The sequence below is a fragment of the Saccopteryx bilineata genome, unplaced genomic scaffold (assembly GCF_036850765.1).
Source record: "Saccopteryx bilineata isolate mSacBil1 unplaced genomic scaffold, mSacBil1_pri_phased_curated manual_scaffold_85, whole genome shotgun sequence".
NCBI classification, from domain to species: domain Eukaryota; kingdom Metazoa; phylum Chordata; class Mammalia; order Chiroptera; family Emballonuridae; genus Saccopteryx; species Saccopteryx bilineata.
This window is the reverse complement of record NW_027095504.1, coordinates 1-6,437: the sequence shown is the minus strand read 5'-3', so window position 1 is coordinate 6,437 and position 6,437 is coordinate 1.

Genomic DNA, 6,437 nt, shown 5'->3' with positions numbered 1-6,437 from the left:
GCCCACGAAGTAAGGGCTGTTGTATATAGTCCCAAGCTGGATTGTATGTGAATGTAATGAATCGGTTTTCATGCCTGTAGTGACAAACATACACAATTGCATCTTGAGCATACTCATACATATGACATGGACTGCCTGTATATGAAGATGTCTTCCAACGTTAATTGTATTAGAATCATTTACAACTGCATCTCGCAAAGGAACATATTCTTCAGAGCAAAGCTTGGTCTAATTCAAATGGATAAATATCAAACATAGTTTTTATTTTTGCATACATATATATGATGTATTGGTGAAACAATTGACAGCATTTCAAAATATGATTGTCTTCATTCTCTCAAATCATTAATCGGTATTAATAGTTCACTGCACTGCATTTCATATTTGTTTCTTTGCCACTGACTGGATTTATCACCTTAATGTTGAAGTGATATCCATTGGTACCAGCCCCAAAACTGATTGGATCATCAAACTCAACATGCATTGCAGCATCAATGAGTTTCTGCAACTTTTGGCAATTGATTATTGTTCTGATAAAGAACAATATCTCTAGATTGAAACTGATCTCTGAGTATAACAATCGCCACTTCTACTTTAGTTTGAGCATTGAATCTTTGCACACGTTCTACAGCAGCCATTTTGTCAGAATGAATAACTAACTATCTTGTGTGTATTAGATGGCATCATGTCAATTGCTGTTTTGAACAAATGCACTAATTTTTTTTTCATGAAGAAGCTCTTGCAGTTGGGAAATGATGAACTTTTTTATGCTGGTAGAAATCTGAAGCATGCAATCAATTCATCATTGCCATCATTGATGAAATACATTTGTAGGAATTTATGTTGACCATCTGGGAACAGAAGTAGGAAGCCAGCTTTATGATAAATTTGTCTTTTCACTTTGAAAGTTGGCATGAGTAGAGCTGTTACAATTTCTGCACTGAACAACATCATTTGGAAGCATGAGTTCTATTTCCTGATGTTATATAGGAAATGCTTTGATTTGGCAGTATATTCAGCAAGCAAAATTTTTAATACCTCTGGCGGTTCTCCAAGTTGAGGCAGTTTGATTTTTCCAGTGGTGCAACACATTCCTTTCTTTTCTCCATTAAATTTCAGAGCCTTGCTATTGGACATACTTCAGTCATAGAGCCGATGAGAACATACTGGCTCAATCTATAATCATGAGCTGGGTTGTACTGGAATGAAAAGCATTGTAACTGTGTGATTGCCAAACACAATAATGTTTGAAGCTGATCTGCTGTTCCTTATTGACATCTTTCAGCCACTCTCAACCTGTCACATTCATTCTGTTAAGAATGAAGGTCTGAATCTGGAAAATTCAATTGCCATACTTGCCACCGTGCATCCTCAATCTGGCTGCATGTAAATGAAATGTAAATCAGAAACATTGAAATGAAATTGTAAAATATTTAGTATAGCGTGTGTTCCTTTTACATCCAACAGATGGTGCTGTTTATTTAAGAAAGCATTTTTTACCTGTCAAAGGTGTAACATGTATAACTATATAATAGTACATACATAAAAAAGAGTGAGTGTTCAAATGCAACCTTGTTTCAAAAGTTCAAAGCAATTGGTATAGAATTTTCAAAGATGTAAGATTTTGAACAAACATTTATATTTTTATTTATATAGATGTGTATGTTGACAGTAGTATATGATTCGAATTTGCTTTTCTATTCAAGTGGCTATTCTGTGCCTCTTAATTGGTATATTCAGTCCACTCAGGTTAGGGTTATTATTGACAATTGAGTATATTCTGTAGACAATTTATGTAACATTTCATGATAGCTCTGTTTCTTTTTTTGTTTTTCCTTTTGTTAATTGTTTTTGTTTGGTGGTATTCATTATGTTTCCCTATTTATTTTTGTTTTCTTTTTTTTTTCCAGCTGTGTGTTTTGGCAGTAGCACTTTCTTTGGGTGGTTACCATTAGGTAATTAAAAGAAATACTGTCATGTTAACAAGGGTCCATTGTCATAGGAGTGCTTGTGCACTTGTTTCTTTTTTGCTCCTCCTGATTTTTATCCACTCTCCTGTAATGTTTCTGTTGCTGTAAATTATTATTTTTATTTTGATCTTTTCAGAGCATTAATAATAGTTTTATTTGGTTTTGTTTTTTGTATCTGGTTGAATAACCCCTTTAGTATTTTCTCCAGTGGGTTTTCTATGGTGGTAAATTTCCTCAGCTTCTGTATGTATAAAAATATTTTCTCTCATACTTGAAGTTATAACTAATGGATATAGTATTCTTGGCTAGATTTCTCTCCTTCAGTACTTGAAATGTCTGGATCAATTTGACAACTGCTCAACATCTGAGTCTCTGTCAGTAGTGACCTACTCCTGGGACCCAGAAGCAGTTGTCCCATGGGCAGCTCCCCACTCTGAGTAAAGAAGGAGGTAGGGGAAAGAGGGAAGTTAGAACCCACAGAGCTCCTCAGAACAGTGAAGGTAACATGCTGCAGAAAGTACACAGCGTGGCTCCAGGCACCTAAGAGAGTCTTAAAGGAGGCAGCCTGGTGTTTGCTCAGATGAGACAGGAAACTTGGCACTGATAAAAACAATCTCTCTCTTTGCCCAAGTTAAAGCTGAAAACTAAAGCCTTTCCCCCACTTTGGCTGGGAATGCTCTGCCACCTCTTCTTATCTCACCTACTTTCTCTAAGGCAGGTATTCCCTACAGGTCTGACGAGACTTCTGGAAAGCCAGACTCCAGCCATGAACTTGACCCTCAGTACCCAGACCATGCAGGTAGCCTTCCAGCTGCCTATCCATTAACTCTGCTCTGCCACCAACTCAGCTGGGACAGTATCAGAGACAAACCATGAGGCACAGCCAGCAGGAGGGGCCGCAAGGCCAGAGGGTCTGTCTGAACAGGGTGGAAGAGGCACCTGGATGTGGGGGGCATTTGGGCCTGGGCTGAAAAACTCGTAAATTGCCCCTAGAAGGTCCCCCACCCCAGAGTCCATGGCAGCCTCAGCATGTGTCTCCCAGTCAGGGCATGGCCCTGACCCCATCCCCTGGACTGCCCTTGGCACCCCTGGGCACCAGGCCCAGGGTGCTTCCCTTATTCCTCCAACAGCATCAGGGGTGGCCCTGTTCCTCACTACTTCCCTCCTGTCCTCTGGGTACTCCCATTAACTATCCTTCCCCAGCATCCCCAGTCCCCTTCCTTCTGGCCTCTCTGGCACAGCTCCCCTCCAAGCAGTGTGACTTGGTCTCCACGGCAACCCGCAGACGCAGGCAGCCACCACCCAGGCTATCCAGTTCACCGCTTGTACTAAGCAGCCTTCACAGACCCCAACTCACATACCTGGCCCACATTATCTCCTGAACCTCCAGAACACCCAGGTCCCTGACCTCTACCTTCCCTGCCATATTCTCCGTGCCCCAATCCAGACTCTACCACTGCCCAATATTCCCTGCCCTGGCAGATCCTGCACCCACAGACCCCTAACCTCTATCAGACCTTTCACTCCGCCACAAGAGCGCAAACCACAATACTCCAGGCCCGACAATACCCCTCATCCTACACATAATCCGGCTCCCGAACTCTAGTAACCCAGGCCCACCTTTCTTCCCACAGATCCCAGACGAGCTAAAGATGCCTGAACACCATAACTGTCAAACTTCGGATTTCACCAGAACCCCAAAACCCCTGATCCTCTGTGGATGCCGCTGACTCACAACAACCACCCCAGACGTCCCCTCAGCATCCCGCCCAGCCTGTCTCCACACCACAGCTGCTAGGACCACTCAGGTCCCAAATTCAGAAGACCAGCAGACCCCAGCACCACTCAGAACGGTGCTGTGGGAGACGCTCATCCACGAAAGATTCTACCTGCCGCCCCGGCCTCTGACGTCCTGACCCTCAGGCACTTGAATACCCTCAGAGATGCAGTCTCTACTCAAGCGGCCCACAACTGCTGGTAGGGGACACCAACATCCCTCTCCGCCTCCCTGGCCACGCCCTATGACGATATCCACTTCCTGTGCTTCCCGATGCAGAAATGGCTGCCTGGCTGCTCCAGGGCTAAGAGACCCTTCTGACCTTGGCCCTGCCCCCCAGGGCCTGCCCCTTATTTCCACTCTACATACATAAATTTGCCTTGCCTCCTTTCTACTACATCTTGCTGTTCCAGGCAGAGCCTTAATTGTTGGCTGCAGTGGGCGGCCGTCTACCTTAAAACACACAGGAATGGTTCCTGGTGTGTAAATCTAAGGTAATGTAGCTATGTGAGTCAATTATATACTACCTAATCATGTGTTGTACATTTATTTTATTTTATTTATTTATTTATTTTATTTATTTATTATTTTTTAATCTTATTTTTATTAATTTTAATGCAGTGACATTGATAAATCAGGGTACATATGTTCCGAGAAAACATCTCCAGATTATTTTGACCTTTGATTATGCTGCATACCCCTCACTCAAAGTCAAATTGTCCTCTGTCACCTTCTATCTGGTTTTCTTTCTGCCCCAACCCTCCCCCCAATCCCTCCATCTCCTTCCTCACCCCTTCCCCACCCCTCCACCCCACTCCCTGTTACCACCACATTCTTGTTCATGACTCTGAGTCTCATTTTTATGTCCCATCTATGCATTGGTTCATATAGTTCTTAGTTTTTTTCTGATTTACTTATTTCACTCTGTATAATGTTATCAAGGTCCATCCATGTTATTGTAAATGATCTGATGTCATCATTTCTTATGGCTGAGTAGTATTCCATAGTATATATGTACCAAACTTTTTAATCCACTCGTCCTCTGATGGACACTTGGGCTGTTTCCAGATCTTTGCTATTGTGAACAATGCTGCTATAAACATAGGGGTCCATTTCTCCTTTTCGAGCCGTTCTATGGTGTCCTTGGGGTATATCCCTAAAAGTGGGATGGCGGGGTCAAAAGGCAGTTCGATTTTCAATTTTTTGAGGAATCTTCATACTGTTTTCCACAGTGGGAATGCACCAGTCTGCATTCCCACCAGCAGTGCAGGAGGGTTCCCTTTTCTCCACATCCTCGCCAGCACAAATTCTGTGTTGTTTTGTTGATGAGCGCCATTCTGGCTGGTTTGAGGTGATAACTCATTGTGGTTTTAATTTGCATTTCTCTAATGATTAATGATGTTGAGCATTTTTTCATATGCCTATTGGCCATCTGTATATCCTCTTTGGAGAAGTGTCTATTCATCTCTTTTGCCCATTTTTTGATTTGATTGTTTGTCTTTCTGGTGTAGAGATTTAGAAGTTCTTCATAAATTTTGGTTATTAACCCCTTATCAGACATATTGTCAAATATGTTCTCCCATTGCGTAGTTTGTCTTTTTATTCTGTTCTTATTGTCTTTGGCCGCGCAAAACTTTTCAACTTGATATAGTCCTATTTGTTTATCCTGTCTTTTATTTCATTTCCCCGTGGAGATAGATCAGCAAATATATCACTGCGAGAGATGTCAGAGAGCTTACTGCCTATGTTTTCTTCTAAGATGCTTATGGTTTCATGCCTTACATTTAAGTCTTTTATCCATTTTGAGTTTATTTTTGTGAATGGTGTAAGTTGGTGGTCTAGTTTCATTTTTTTGCAGGTTGCTGTTCAATTTTCCCAACACCATTTGTTGAAGAGACTGTCTTTACTCCATTGTATTTTCTTACCTCCTTTGTCAAATATCAGTTGTCCATAGTGCTGTGGGTTTATTTCTGGGTTCTCTGTTCTGTTCCATTGATCTATGTGCCTGTTCTTATGCCAGTACCATGCTGTTTTGAGTACAATGGCCTTGTAGTATAGCTTGATATCAGGAAGTGTGATACCTCCTCCTTTATTCTTCTTTTTTAAGATTGCTGAGGCTATTCATGTTCTATTTTGGTTCCATATAAATTTTTGGAATATGTGATCTTTAAAGTATGTCACATGTATTTTAATTGGTATTGCATTGAATTTATAAATTACTTTGGGTATTACAGACATTTTAATGATGTTTATTCTTCCTAACCATGAGTATGGTATATGCTTCTACTTGTTTGTATCTTCCTTGATTTCTTTTATCAATGTTTTATAATTTTCCGAGTACATGTCTTTAGTCTCCTTGGTTAAATGTATTCCTAGGTTCTTTATTTTTTTGGTTGTAATAGTGAAGGGGATTGTTTCCTTAATTATTTTTCTGACTGTTCATTGTTGGTGTATAAAACTGCCTCTGATTTCTGCGTATTAATTTTATATCCTGCCACCTTGCTGAATTCATTTATCAGGTCCAGTAGTTTTTTGACTGAGACTTTAGGATTTTCTATATACAATATTATATCATCTGCAAATAATGATAGCTTTACTTCTTCTTTTCCAACTTGAATGCCTTTTATTTCTTCTTCCTGTCTGATTGCTGTGGCGAGGACTTCCAGGACTATGTTGAATAAGAGTGGTGA